The sequence below is a fragment of the Rhinolophus sinicus genome, chromosome X (assembly GCF_036562045.2).
Source record: "Rhinolophus sinicus isolate RSC01 chromosome X, ASM3656204v1, whole genome shotgun sequence".
NCBI lineage: Eukaryota > Metazoa > Chordata > Mammalia > Chiroptera > Rhinolophidae > Rhinolophus > Rhinolophus sinicus.
In genome coordinates this window covers 106,464,136-106,480,085 of record NC_133768.1, presented here as the reverse complement: position 1 = coordinate 106,480,085, position 15,950 = coordinate 106,464,136, and positions in this window count along the sequence as shown.

Below are 15,950 nucleotides of genomic sequence, written 5' to 3'. Positions count from 1 at the left end.
TGGATAAAGAAGATGCGGCACATATACACAATGGAATACTACTCTGCCATAAGAAAAGATGAAATACGACGACAACATGAATGGATCTTGAAAAAAATTCTCTTAACTCACTCATTGATACGAAGGGATTCTATCCCTGCTTTCTTCTTCCCATAGCCTGGACCTAATTGCATTTAGATATATTGTTTTCTTTTTTGTAAGCCACAAACCCAACATTATTCTTTGCCTTTGTTGAATTTTATAATGATGAAAGTGTCTTTACCTCAGTGACAGTAATTTAATTGTTTACATCCCTGGCCTTTTATTATTCATCTCTACTGTGGTCTGGAAAGACAAGCTTGTTATAAGCTTGTTGTGTATTATTTTGGCCCATAATTCCTAATCAGAGATTTATTTTTATTGTAGTTGGCATATTCTGTATGATTGAAAACTTTCTTCAAAATATATTATTATCATCTGTTAATGTATAAGAAGCCATATGTTTATCCCATGTCCTACCTTGGTGCATTTAAATGACTCATTTTTGTGTGTGCCCACACGCATGCAAGGAGGAATAGAAAACAGAGGGACAAACACCTTTGTGTGACACCAACCATTAACAAGCACTGTGCTAGTGATACTGGTGTCGGTAGGGAGGTCGATGATGGACTCACTGAAGTGGAGCTGAGAAGGAACCTGTCTTTCCATGTCCAAGGCTTGGCACATGTAGTAGAGTCCAGGGCATTCAGCAAAAGGGCAATCAATATAGTTTGGATGTCTCAGGAAGTGGCTGCCTAGCACACTTGAATAAGGAATAAAATGGCAAAGATGGAGAGGAAATTAAATGGGTTTCTCCAAGATCACCATTTTACTTCTTGGTATCTACATAGAAGCTATCTAACGTTTAACCTGTGTTATGTCATACTTTCTGTTTAAAGTTTTAGTGTAACTGTGATTAAAATGTTTTTCATTGTAACTCCTGAAAAGTACTTGGAAATGGGAACGTTTCCAAATAAATATTATGAAATTAATTCCTTGGGAGGATTCCCACTTTTTAGAATGTATAGTAGGGCTACACACAATGATATAGATCCCATGATATTGATATAACATCCAAGAACTGGGAAAAACACTTAGGGAAAACTTCCAGACATTCATTACGGAAAGTAGCAATCCACAGGAGTCTTTTCTTCCAGTAAATGAGACTTTTAAAAGTATTTTAAGTAATGTGTCCTCTACCATGGATCTAGGCAAAATGTTTTGGCATCTTTTAAAGACAGTATTGAGCAGCAAGATCTCTGTGGTCCATTCCCGGAAGCAAAGTGAGGACACACAGGTATTTCTCTATAGTGGATTTAGATCATCAGAGACAATTATAAATGTGATTATGGACAACTTATTGTTATAATTTTTTAAAATTCTCTATTTGTATGTGAATTTACGTGTGGTTGTCACAAAGCAAATTCCTGAGGGCAATATAATTATTTGTATCCTGAAATACATTATGGGTTTCTGTGTCTCTGATGGTTATGAAAGCCCAGGTGTGGGGCTATTGGTGAGGATCTGAGCTTGAGAGCAGGTGCCTGCTGGATCTTATTTCGAGTCACTGCAAACTACGGATATTTCTCCTAAAGCCAAAGTTAACCTTCATTGAGAGGTTAGTAAACAGTCCCTTCCAAGATAGCCTACTTCTTTATATTTCAAGGACAGATTTCGAATGCGAGTTTTGACTGGAGGACACTCAAGACCTGGCCTTCAGCCTCACTCAGCTCTGCTACTTTTAAGCTGTGTGACCTTTGAATAGAACTCAAGGCCTTTAAAAATTCATTTAGTCTAACCCACTTGTTTTATAGTGGTTAAAAATAAAAATAATGGCGGCAATCTAACAACATATAATTAAGAGAAGGAAAAAGAGGTTTAAATCAATAACTACCCAAATGATGTTGGGATCACTTCAATTAAGGGTATTCTAATTGCCAGTTCTCTACTACTGCTTATAGCCAAGCGCCTGGAAGAAATGTCTATAAATCATGTCTCCACTTCATTGCCTCCCATTTCTCCTTAACTGCTAGTTTCTCTTCTGTCCCCACCACTCCACCAATACTCATTTCTTTAGCTTTTCTAATGACTTTCCTGTTGATACACAATCCAGTAAATATTTTTCAGGTCTCTGTTAGTTGACCTCTCAACAGCATTGGCCAAAGTTCTCAAGTCTGTCCTTGTTGAAGCTCTTACTTCTCTCAGCTTCTAATACTCTGGTTTTCCATCGAGCTTTTTAGCTTCTCCTTGCAGGGCTCTTTGGTGGGCTTATCTGATTATTGTTTAATATTAACGTTAGATTAATATTCTAACTGGTTATTAACGTTGGGTTTCTTCGGGTCTTAGCCTTGAGTATTTTATTAACCCAAACTTCAACTACCTATGTACTGATTGACTAATATCTTCAGCTCAGACCTCTACTGACCTCCACAGATGTGATAAATTGCTGGAAATCTCCATTTTGCTACCACAGACACATCAGACTGCCCTACTTTACATTTCCTTTATAGCACTTACCACAGTTTTAGTATGTATTTGTGTTGTTGTTGGGTCAGTACAAGTCTGGTCCATCATACTGACCTCTCTAGCAAGAAACATTAGTTTTGTTTAGCACCTTGCATGTAGTAAATGTTAGGTAAATATCCAACTGTCAATTCACTGCCCTTCAGGTAGGTAGTCCTTTTGTGGCCCTCAGTTACTTTTTCTCACCTTCAGGGATTTTTATTTGCTGTTGCCTCTATCTGAAATGCTTTGCATTCCTACTTTCACATGGCCAGCTTCTTCTGATCATTGAGCTCTCAGCTCAAATGTCATTTCCTCAGGAAAGCTTTTCCTGATGGTCTGATCTGAAGTTGCTCCCTGCTCTTACCCCAGTCATAGCACTTTGCAACATGGGAGAAACTTCTGAACCGGGTTCCTTGTTTAATCTCACTGATACCCTGTTTCCCCAAAAATAAGACCTAGTCGGACAATCAACTCTAATGCATCTTTTGGAGCAAAAATTAATATAAGACTCAGTATTATGTTATATTATTATATTATATTATATTATATTATATTATATTATATTATATTATATTATATTATATTAAAGACCCGGTCTTACATTGTGGTAAAATAAGACAGGATCTTATATTAATTTTTGTTCCAAAAGACACATTCTAGCTGATTGTTCAGCTAGGTCTTATTTTTGAGGAAACATGGTAGAATTCCACACTCTAAAGAGCTGGTTTGTATTGTTCACTAGGGCGACCCTTGTGCTTCACACATAGTAGTAACTCAAGAAACTTATTACAGTGGTTCCCCCCTTATCTATGGCTTTGCTTTCCACGGTTTCGGTTACCCACGGTCAACTGCAGTCCAAAACTATTAAATGGAAAAATACAGAAATACACAATTCAGAAGTTTTAAATTGCATGCTGTTTTGAGTAGTGTGATGAAATCTCACATTGTGCCACCTGGGACATGAAACATCCCTTTGTCCAGCATTTCCATGCTATATAGATGGTCCCTGACTGACAATGATCCTCCAACTTACGATTTTTTTACTTTCCAATGGTGCAAAAGCCATACACATTGATCCTTTTCCCAGGCTGGCATTAGGGTACCATACTCTTTCGTGCTGCTGAGCAGTGGTAGCGAGCCACAGCTCCCAGTAAGTCACATGATCCTGAAGGTAAACAACCCATACTCTAGTGGACTGTGTCGCCCACGCTTTTCTCAATATTGTGTTCTGAGCACATTTAACATTGGCTAGGCTAAGCTATGATGTTGGGTAAGTGAGGTGTATTAAATGCATTTTCAATTATAATAATGGATTTATCAGGACATAAAGTCAAGGAGCATCTGTATACAATCTCCACCTGTTGGTCATTCAATAGCCATCTTGGTTATCAGATCAACTGTCACAGTATCACAGCGCTTGTGTTCAAGTAACCCTTACTTTACTTAATAATGGCCCCAAAGAGCAAGAGTAGTGATGCTGGCAATTTGCATATCACAAAGGGAAGCCATGAAGCGCTTTCCTTAAGTGAAAAGGTGAAAGTTCTATTTAATAAGGAAAGAAAAATAATCATATGCTGAGGTTGCTAAGATCTAGGATAAAAACGAATTTATCTGTAAAAGTCTGAAAAAGGAAAAAGAAATTTGTGCTTGTTTTGGTTTCACCTCAAATTGCAAGAGGTATGGCCACAGTGGGGGATAAGTGCTTAGTTAAGATGTGGATACAAGGGGCGGCCGATTAGCTCAGTTGGTTAGAGCACGGTGCTCTTGACAACAAGGTTGCCGGTTCAATCCCTGCATGGGCTACTATGAGCTGCACCACCTCCACAACTAGATTGAAACAGCCACTTGACTTAGAGCTGATGGGTCCTGGGAAAACACACTTAAAATAAATTTTTTAAAAAGTTAAAAAGATGTGGTGCAAGACAAGAAAATGAATTCCAATTGATGGCAATGTGTTGATCAGAAAACGCTAAGCCTATACAAAGATTTCAGCAAGGGAACCCCTGAAATGAGTGACACCAACCCATTTACTGCAGAAAGGGCTGGTTATACAGAGTCAGGAATAGGTTTGGAATGAAAAAATATAAAATGTACAGGAGAGAGTAAGAGAGAGACTACATTCACATAACTTTATTATGGTACATTGTTATAGTTGTTCAATTTCATCATTAGTTATTGTTAATCTCTTACTGTCTAATTTATAAATTAAACTTTATCACAGGAATGTATGTATAGGAAAAACAGTACATATACAGATGGTGCCAAAAAATGTACACACATTTTAAGAAAGGAAAACTGTATTAAAATTGTAATACTCAATATATATCAATAACAAAAGATGACTACAAGTCACGTGTGACTTCTGCAATGACAAGAGGTGCTCAAAGTGGTTACCATCAGCGCCCAGACACTTCTGATTACGGCAAACTACTGCTTGAGCAATGCTGACCAAAGTGTCCACTTGTATACATTTTTTTTGGCAGCCCCGGTACACATATGCGTATGGTTCAGTACTATCCATGATTTCAGGCATCCACTGGGGGTCTTGGAACATATCCCTTGTGGAAAGGAGGGAGACTACTTTAAATGAAATTAAGAAAAGAATAAAAAGTTTCTTTAACCGAGTTATGAAAGCATTATGTTAAAAAGTGAGAGATTGTGTGTTATTGGGGAATATGGGAAGACTTTTCGGAGAAGGAAACATTTAAATCGTGACTGCTGACTGTCTGATAAATAGGACTGTAACTGTCAGAGCATGGGCATGTAAGTGGAGAATTCCAGGCTGTGGGAAGACATGGAGCTAAGTCCCAAATTGGAAGAATTGAGGCTTTCCCCCTCATGCATGGCAAACAGGTCAATATATGACCACAAGAAAAATAAACTGAAAAAATACGTTGGGATTAGATTGATTGAATGAGGTTTAACATTAGAGTATGTGCACTAAGGGACATTTTTTTTTTTAAGGAACAAAACTGCAGCCTGATCAGATCTGTGTTTTACGAAGATAAATCACAAATTCATGGATGGACCTGGATGGTATTATGCTACGTGAAATAAATCAGACAGAGAAAGACAAATACCATGTGATCTCATTTATATGTGGAATCTGAAGAACAAAGTAATGAACAAATAAAACAGAAACAGACTCATAGATACAGATTGGAAACTGATGGTTGCCAGATGGGAGGGGCGTTAGGGGACTGGGTGAAAAAGATGAAGGGCTTAAGAAGTACACATTGGCAGTTACTAAACAGTCAAGGGGATGTGAAGTAAAGAATAGGGAATATAGTCAATAATATTATAATATTGTAATAACTACGTGTAATGCCAGGTGGATAGTACACTTATTGGGGAGATTACTTCATAAATTATATACATGTTTAACCACTATGCAGTACACCTGAAACTCATATAAAATATTGAATATCAACTGTAATTGAAAGTAAAATAAAAAAAAGTAAAATAAAAATATTAAACATAAATCAAAAAGCAGTGCAAAGAATGATGGGATAGAGAGACTGGAAGTAGAAATTTAGGTGGCTATTGCAATATGCCAGGAAAGGAGTAGACTGTGAATTTCAGAAGTGGCTGAAAGAAAAGAAAAAGGTGCAGATCCAAAGAACCCAAAGGATTTGTTTACTAACTGCGTGTATATGTAGAGTGGAGGATGAGATGTTTATAACCTACTTTTATCATAACATCATTTATGGCACTAGGAGCTTTATAATTGCAAGTAGTTAAGGTGGCTGGGGAGATACATTAGCGTTTGGAGACAAATTTTGATGATTGCTGGATTTATGAATAAAAAGTGAAGCTGACAGTTGAGTGTTTGGATCTAGAAATTCAGAATGAACAGGGCTAGAAATGAATATTTGGGAATCATCACCGTGCACTTACACGGTGGAAAGTTTGCGAACTTAATTGTCCAACCTCATATATGGTACTTAAAACACAACCGTGGATGAAATTGCCCAAAGATGAGAGCAGAAGAAAGGATATAGCTAATAACTGAATATTGGTGGAAATTTGTGTAAAAAGGAACTGGAAAAGAAAAAGCTCTGCAAGAGAATATACCAACAAAGAAAGAGAACAAAATTCAGCTGAAATATATGGCTTGAGTTTCAATGAGAGCCTCTTACTGTTCTTAGATTATAAAAGGCGGTGTCATATGGTGCAGACAGCTTTAAGTGATCAAATGATTCCTATTTAACTGTGAGAGCTGATGAATTTTTAATGTCAAATATAAAGGTTGTTAATTCTCCCCAAAATGCAGTAGAACATTAGAGCTTTCCAGTGGAACTTCGATGACACATCACCTGATGTTTTGTGTCCTGATCCCCATTTAATGCAGCCTTTCGAATGACCGCTAGAAATCTCACCGAGACACAGAATTTGACAACACTTATAATGTGTCCTGTAGATTATAAAATGGTCTGAGCAGTGACTTTTGAATCTTTATGATAACAGTTTTTTACTTCTATGTGTTTTGCTTCTCTCCTCAGATTCTAAAAGCAAATGTGTGAATGTTTGTGTGTGTTCCCCTGAATTTGAATTTAGGGAAAATCTAGGCTACTCAATGCAATGTTTTAAATGCTGACACTGCAGATAAGTTGCCTATTTGGGTTATAGTGAGATTTATTCCTAGGGGAGCAGAGGACACACATTCAGATGCATTCTGTTGTGGTGATATCTTTAGTTGTGAATTCTTCCATTTGGAATTCATAATTACAGTGTCCCATACTTGAGGTTATTCTCAGCATTCAAGCCTCTGATAAATCTGTCTACACAAAACGGCAGCTGGTCCACTGGCAATTGAATTGCTTTTGGTGACATAATTTCATGATGTTTGTTAGAGTCTTTGAACTAGAGCAGCTGCCCAGAACTTCAGAAGCATTGTGTGTGGGGAACTTGCTTACATTTTCTCTCGTGACAAAGCCTGTGTGGTGTGACCATCATTGAGAATTGTCAGGTAAGGAACTGTCTATGGAAAATGCTCCTTTGCCAGTTTTAGTCCCTATAAGTAGAATTGCAAGCATCTTTAGTGAGAAGAACAATGGTAATGAGGCATAAGTGTAGATCAAAACAGAAAAATCAGGTTTAGTCAGTCTTTTTGAATTCAATCCCCAATTGAGACTATTGTAGAAAAAGAATAATAATAAAATAGATGGGGGGAAAAAAACCCAGGAGATCTGAAGGCAGAAGCTAGTACCCCAAATGGAATTGTCTTAGCACACTTTCAAGTTTAGGTCTTAGAAAATCTTCTTGTTTTGCACAGAGGAGAAACAATTTGCATCTGACCTCAGAGTGGAGAAAGACTCTGCTGATTTTAGGGCTGCAAGAATTGAATGTGAACCATAGAATTATTTCACCCAAACTATATTGAACATTTTGTACATTACTGAGGCCACAATTTGGCTGACCCAAGGGGATAACTTTCTTCCAAAACCCCCTGGCAAATCCTGCGTTATTGGAAGTAGTTAAATAAGGGATGTATGGATATATTCTCTACAAACAGTCCTTTATGGGAAATAATTTTGTACTGACTTTACCCTAAATCATCACAACACACAACTGTAGGAAATCAAAGTGACTGAAACAAACATAAAGAGAGACCTTTTATGATGATGAAAACAGTTCTCTATTTGGATTGCGGTAGTTATTACATACATCTACAGGTGATAAACTGGCATGGGACTATACATAAAAATTGTTATCACTGTCAATTTTCTACTTAGTTATAGGCTCCCCATGTAACCATTAAGGAAAACTGGATGATGCATACACAGGATATCTCTGTACTACCTTAGCAAATTCTTGTGACTCTATATTAAAAAAACAAAAAGTGAAAAATATAGAAAAAATAAATGTCAAAATGTCAAAAACTTTCTACCGCATTTCACTTGGCTGGCTCCTTCTCATCCCTTAGTTCACTTGACTGACGCCTGTACCTAGTGTAGCTTCTTTCTAGTCTCCATCTTACCGAGCTGTTTCCTTATCTCAGACCCCTGTATTTCTCAGCCTATTTTTCATGATATATTCATTGGTTTTAGTATTTGATAAATGTCTTTCCATTCTCCACGTAATAAACATATGTTGGGCTACTACTGGGTACCAAGCCTTAGTTTAGATATTGAGGGATACATCAGAAAGGAATCCTGGCAGACAGATGATGGGATTCAGGGCAGGCCATCCCAGAATATGCCACTTTGGCATATTGGTTATTTGAATTAAAGTTATTTGAGAAACAGCTGGTATAAGAAGGACACTCTGGCCTTCCTTTGTCCCCCTGAAAGCAGGAAATAAATCTCCCATGTATGCTCTCTATACCTGGAGAGTAGAAGGTATCCCAATCTGGAGAGACAGGGATTTCAAGGCCTACAAGGCTGCATAAACAAACTTTGTTGCTTCTTCATTAATTTGCTATCTCAGCCCCAACTCCTTTGTTTTGTCAAGTCTTCACAAATAATTGTTTCTTTGTCTAAAAAGTATTAAAGCTGTTTGCTTTGATCACTTCATTGAGTTTCATATTTTTATGAGCTCCTATATGTGCAAAATTCGTTTTTTCCCTCTTCTTAATCTGTCTTATGTCAATTTAATTATTAGGCCAGCTAAAGAACCTAGAAGGGAAGAAGGGGAAAGTTTTGCTCCCCTACACAGACAAAGTCCCTTCTCTCACAGAGCTCACATTCTAATAGGGAAACATGACAACAAACAAACAAATATGCAACTAACTAAGGAAAACATCGAATAGCAACATACTACACAGAGAAAGAGAAGGTGGTAATATAGTAGAGAATTATTAGATAGCTACTTAACATTGAGTGACTAAATGGTACCACTTTCCAGTGAGGTAATGTTTGAACAGAGACCTAAATTATGGAGGAGTCAGCCATGCAAAAATCTACGTGGTGTGAGGTAGAGGGGAGTACTTTCCAGACAGAGGGAAAAGCAAGAACAACTTTCTTAGATTGGGAAAGACCTTGGTGCTTTCAATGATTAACAAGAAAGCCACCGTGTACGGAGTGGAGTGAGTGAGGAGGGTTTCTAGAGATCAAGTCAGAGAGGCAGGTAGGAGCCAGACCCTAATAGGGTTTTGAATGCTGCGGTAAGAGGAAGACTGGAGAGCCGTTGGAGAACCTTTGGGTTTTCAGTTTTGTCTATTTTTGCTTACCATGGACACAAACCGCTGTCTGAGATATTTTTGATGATATTAATTAATGTGCTATGCCTCTTGAGAAATACAGAATCCGATCCCCTTTGGCTAAGAGTTTCTTTTAAACCTTCTGCAAAGCCTTCTTTTGTGTTCTAAAGTGAGAGTCCAAGTTCTAGGGCTTCTTCTTGAACAGCTTGGGTTGCTCCAGAGAACTTTCGACACTTAGTGGCTGTGGATAGCCTTTAGATGTGTCTGAAAAATTAATTCCAGCTGGCTCTAGAGGACACACTCCTGCTGGTTTTGCTTAGATCAACTCTTTCTGGAATGAAGACCCTGAGAATTCTTTAACCTACGAGGTCAGACAATTAAGTTTGGGAACTTGTCCTAGACAAAGTGCTACATACCTCATTGCTGAATATCACTATGGTCACCTTCGAAATACTCCCCCTGGGAAGCTATGGACCATGCCAGTGCTTAGTCCACCCTTGAAAGCAATTTTGGAACTCTTTTTCTGGAAGACTGTCAGAGCTGATGTCGTATTACCCTTGATGTCCTGAATGTCATCGCAATGTCTTCCTTTCACTATTTCCTTTACCTTTGGGTAAAGAAAGAAGTCATTGGGGGGCAGATCAGGTGAGTAGGGAGGGTGTTCCAATACAGTTCTTTGTTTTCTGGCTAAAAACTCCCTCACAGACAGTGCCGTGTGAGCTGGTGCATTGTCGTGATGCAAGACATGAATTGTTGGCGAAAAGCTCAGGTCATCTAACTTTTTCACACAGCCTTTTCAGCACTTCCAAATAGTCAACTTGGTTCACTGTTTGTCCAGTTGGTACAAATTCATAATGAATAATCCCTCTGATATCAAAAAAGGTTAGCAATATCGGTGCATCAAGTTCACGATCCTAACTGTCACACCTCATAGGTATACCATACCCAGCTCCTCTACTCTCTCCCTTATAATACACATTCTGTAACTTCTGCAGCATCCCTTCCATCAACACTTGTTTCTTGAGCTCCTATTGTGTTCCTTACTACTTAGGAACTAGGAAGACAGTGAACATGCCTTCAAATAAGGTTTTGCTCTGACAGAGCTAGTGTTTCCTTAGGGAAAGCCAAATGACATAAAATAATAAACAGAAACCAAAAAAGAAAATTTCTGATAGCAATAGTTCTTTCATGAAAATAAGACCAGTTGATGTGACAGTTACAGAGGAAGAGAGGATATTTTAAATGAGGGGGTTGTGTAGTTCAGAGAATACCTGAGATAGGGTATCTAGTCTCCCCCCCCAAAAAAAAAAATCAGCGATTTTGGTTAAAATGTAAGAATAAGCGCAATCAGAGCACAAGCCAGGGAACATGCATGTGTGTGTTTTAAGTCCTCATCTAAGTCTCCTTTAGAATATTTGAAACAGGTATTGAGATGGCACTTAATTAACAAGATTGCAAGACTATTTCTGCCATGGATGTGTAGAGGTTAGAAGCCTGGCAAAATCCTCTTGGTCAGACTCTTCCAGCAGTTTACTGCAGGGCTCCCTCTGTCATCATCATCCTCTCAACCTGAGCATTTGCTTGAGGACATTGAGATGCAATGATGACAACTTGGATAAGACTCCTGTTCAAAAACTTAAATACTATTAGGGAGAATGCATATCAAATCTTAAAGGTGGTATTGTTGAATAATGTATTTGCACAAAAGAGGTAAAAACAAAATTCTTGTATAAACATATGGATAGTCTGAATATTCTTGTTTGTACTTCTTTTGTTTTTTATTTTGTTGTTTTTACATTTGAGTTTGATTGCATTGGAAGGAGTGTGCGTTCAGCCATCTTCAAATAAGGCCTACATGGTCCCAAAACAGAAGAGATGACTGAGGATCAAAGATTTGAGGTAACTTTGCCAAAGGCCACAGCTAGTTAGTAACTTATCAAGGGAAGGAATAAATATTTGTCCACTCTAAGATTAGATCTCAGGAAAATGGCTAAACACGAGGTTTTTCGTGGCTTAATTTTATTTGTATCAATTCTGCAGATTCTTGAAAAGACTGGAAGGTATATTGAAGGTTGCATTCCTCTAAGAAGCATGTGGAGTGAGGACATGTAATTGGAGGATGATGGGGTCTGAGACCTGTGAAAGATGCCGAGTGAAAAAAAGAGGTCCAGTTGACGTGTGACAAGGGGTCAGACACACAACCCACGCTACAATCTCTCCCTGTTCCTCTAGAGATTTGGTACACAGTCTAGGGCTCTGTCTAAAGAAAAAGATGCATATCCAGAACCAGAGAGACCACAGGAGAGAGAGAAAATTAGATTATTAATAGATAAATTGAGAAAGTAGACAGGCAAATGAAAGGGGGACCTTCTTTCCCTGTTTATACAAATCTAAAATAGTGTTTTGTCAAAAGGGTTTCAATATGAACACTATGTGAAAGTAATTTAGTAACATGCCATCTGAGAAATTTGTCAAATGTTTGATTAACATGCTAGATGTTTTGGTAGTGCTGAGGATAATTAGGGAACCAAAAACAGTTCTTGCCCTCATGGAGCTCATGCTTTAATGGGAACAAACAACTAAACAAACAGTTTCAATACAAAGTGGTATATTTGGTATATAATGTAGGATGTACAGGGGTTATAGAAGCTCACAGAAAGGAAACCAAACATTTTTGGTGATCCTGGAAGGATTATTGGAAGAAAACAACATTTCAACTGGAGCCTGAAAGATGAGTAGAAGTCAGTCAGTCTAACAATGTGACTAACTGGGTGTGTGCATGGGTGTGGGGAGTGATTGGCATATTGGTTTCTTGGCTCCTGGGAACATACAAGAACAAGTGAAAAACATAGCACTCTCTTCTCTCAGCCCTGGAAGAACAGGGCCCATATTGATTCACTGCATCTCTACCCATATCTTGAGTCACACCTTTGAAGGAAAATAGAGTGTGTGTGTCAAGCAAGCCCTTTAACGGGTTATGATGAATGATTTTGGAAGAAGATTGGGTAGAGACGAGTTCTTTGAGTAAAAGCAAATGGCCTGAATCTGGTAGGGAGATGGTGACTTTTCTTAGAGACACTTGAACAAAACCAGAGATTGGGGTTTACATGAATGCTAGAGGACTGACGTTTCACTCTAATGTAGCACCCCTGAGAGGTGAGGGGACCTCTGCGTAAGTGGTATGTGAATATATGGTATATGGATATATGGATGGAGTGGGGGAGGCACAACATGTGGTCAGGAATGAGCATTGAGCTGGTTGGCCTTGACAGCTAAGATGAAGATTGCTTCACCCATTCTCGTCATAGAAATATTGGCACTTTCCATGTTGAATGGCCCATATGAATTTGGATAATGAGCATTTCTAGGATCACCAACATAACTAAGAACAAAGCTCCTCTCATGGTTTTTCAGCACAAAGTAAACTCGGGATTATTTACACCCAATGTGGTCAGGAAAGGGGCTCAAATAATGGCTGAGATTGAATTTTCCAGTAGCCAGGATAGTTGTTTAAAGCAGATTTCACTTGAATTAGAGAAATAAAAACATGCATTTCAGTTTTGCTCCAAAAAGTCGGTATAATTCATGTCATACATTCTATATATTACAAAACCCCAAAGCAAGGGAGAACATGGCATTATGTTGTGAACTGAAAGTAATTCACAATCTTATGGGCATTGTGTTATATCTAAGCTAAAATCTAACAGATCATTTGATAGCAAACTAAGAAAAAAAGAAGGTAGAAAGTTTTCTGGGTAAGCCCATCTCAGGCCTAAGAAACATCATGTGCAAAATTAGTAGGAGAGAAAGTATGGCATGCTTGAGTAGCTTAAAGAAATGTGGTATGCCTGAAGGGCTGTCGCGTCCCAGGTGATGAGAGTTTTGGGGAACGAGGAGGGCGGCTCAGGGTTAAGAAAAGACAGTAGTCAATAATAGATTGTAAACAAGGCCAAAGGATCCCCAGTCTCAAGGACTGGACAATGCATTAGATGCATTAGCTTTTGTTCGAAGTGAAGGAGATAAAGCTTGTCAATCTCAGGATCTGTGAATCCCACACATCATAATAGGAAACTGATTCAAGCCAATCACCCTTGCCTGCAGGCAGCAGAACAGTAAGTCTCAGGATGTATGTACTTCCCCGAGGGACAAAACCTTTATGCATATGAATAGATGGAGAGCACATCATTGAATCTCTTCCCCTGCAGGTTGTGGGAAGGAATGCAGCCATAGAGGCAGAAGCTCTCCTTAGCCAGGGGAAGGTGGGGGGCTGTGCCCACCTCTGTGAACCCTGTGAGTTCTCTGTTGGTCCCCACTCGATTGCGCCTGGCTTGAGTTATCCCCCAACCCCCCCACCCCAGGGAATCTTACTCGTCATTGGCTGACCAGCCATCTTTTGGGGGCCAAACAGGGAGACATAAGGTGCAAACATAAAGGTGAAGCAAGGTCCCTGAAAGGATCCGTCTCACAGACTCTCCTTTCTTTGGGGACAGACGGGTAGGCTGCTGCGTGGCCACAAAGGGCCAGTAGCATTTGGACAACCATGTCTCAAATACAGAACAGAGAACTGGATAGGAGATTTTGTATTTTTCAGTATACACGTGGTAATAGAACCCATGAAAATATTTGGGAAGAGGAAAAGGACTTAGGACAAAAGTATCAACATTTAAAGATGAGCGGAGAAGGAAACCTCCAAAAGAGAGAAAGAGAGATACTAGAAGAATAGGAAACAAACAAACTAGAGAACGTAAACTTATACATGCCAAGAAATAAATGTTTTCACGAAAGAATTGTTAATCTAGTGAATTCCTGTAAAGAGCTCAAATCAGGCAAGAAATGAAGTCTGTTTATTGGATATAGCATTAGAATGATTTTGGTGACTTTGGCAAGCACAATTTTGGTGTTGCAGTTGAGGCACAGGCCAACTTACAGTGAGTTTTGGAGTGGATAGGATTTGGAGACATAGAGAAGAAGACGTGGATCACTTGTCAAGAGTTTTGACTGCAAAGCAAAGACAAAATGCAATCACTTGAGAGTGAGGTGGGTTTCAAAATTGTAATATGGAGACCATTTCTTCAGTATTTATAACGGCATTATAATTTCCTATCTTAGAATTTAAATTCCCCAACTTAAAGGCTTCCCTTTTATAGTGTGACTATTATATCTATGTGCAAATTAAAGAAATGTAGTAAGACTCTATTATTCATGTAAGCTTACCCTAGGTGTTATTGCAGAGAATGTGCATTTACTCAACTAAGATTTATTGAACATGTCCTATATGCCAAATACTATATTGGTTACTGGTGAACGTGGAGATGCAGAAGACAGTATCCTCACTCTCACAAAGTTCAAAGGCTGTGTGGGACCGAGTTGTGTATCAGGGTCCTGGCTTCCATATGTAGCATATTCACTTCTGAATTTAGGCATGATTGGGCTTGAATTCCGAAACAGAATTCTGTTGTCTACATATGCATGAAATCAGACAATTAACTTCACAAACTCATCCTAGAAAAAGTGCTACATACCTCATTGCTGAATATCACTACAGTCACCTTCGAAGTACTCCCCTTGGACAGCTATTCACTGACACCAGTGCCTAGTCTGCCCTTCAAAGCGATTTTGGAACTCTGTTTCTGGAATGGCCATCAGAGCTGTTGTTGTTATTACCCTAGATACCCTGAATGTCATCCAAATGTCTTCCTTTCAATATTTCCTTTATCTTCGGGTAAAGAAAGAAGTCATTGGGGGCCAGATCGGGTCAGTAGCAAGGGTGTTCCAATACAGTTATGTGTTTACTAGCTAAAAACTCCCTCACAGACAGTGACGTGTGAGCTGGTGCATTGTCATGATGCAAGAGTCATGAATTGTTAGCGAAAAGTCTAGGTCATCTCACTTTTTCACGCAGCCTTTTCAGCACTTCCAAATAGTAAACTTGGTTACTGTTTGTCCAGTTGGTACAAATTCTCAATGAATAATCCCTCTGATATCAAAAAAGGTTAGCAACATTGTTTTAACAAGTTTGTGAACTTAATAGTCAGACCTCGTACAATGATGTTAGGTTGTGTGTGTGATAGGTACGGAAGGTAGCAGAATGCTTGTCTCGATTCTGATTCTCTACCCTATTTCAGTAAATTGATTTCTAGCTCTAAGTTAAAGGAGGCCACAAGAAGAAATTAAAGAAGTTATTAACACAAGAACACAAAAATATTGAGGACTCTGGAAAACATGCAGCAGCTTCTAACATATCAGCAACAGTGGTGATTGATGGAAGAAAAGCCAGAGAGAAAGA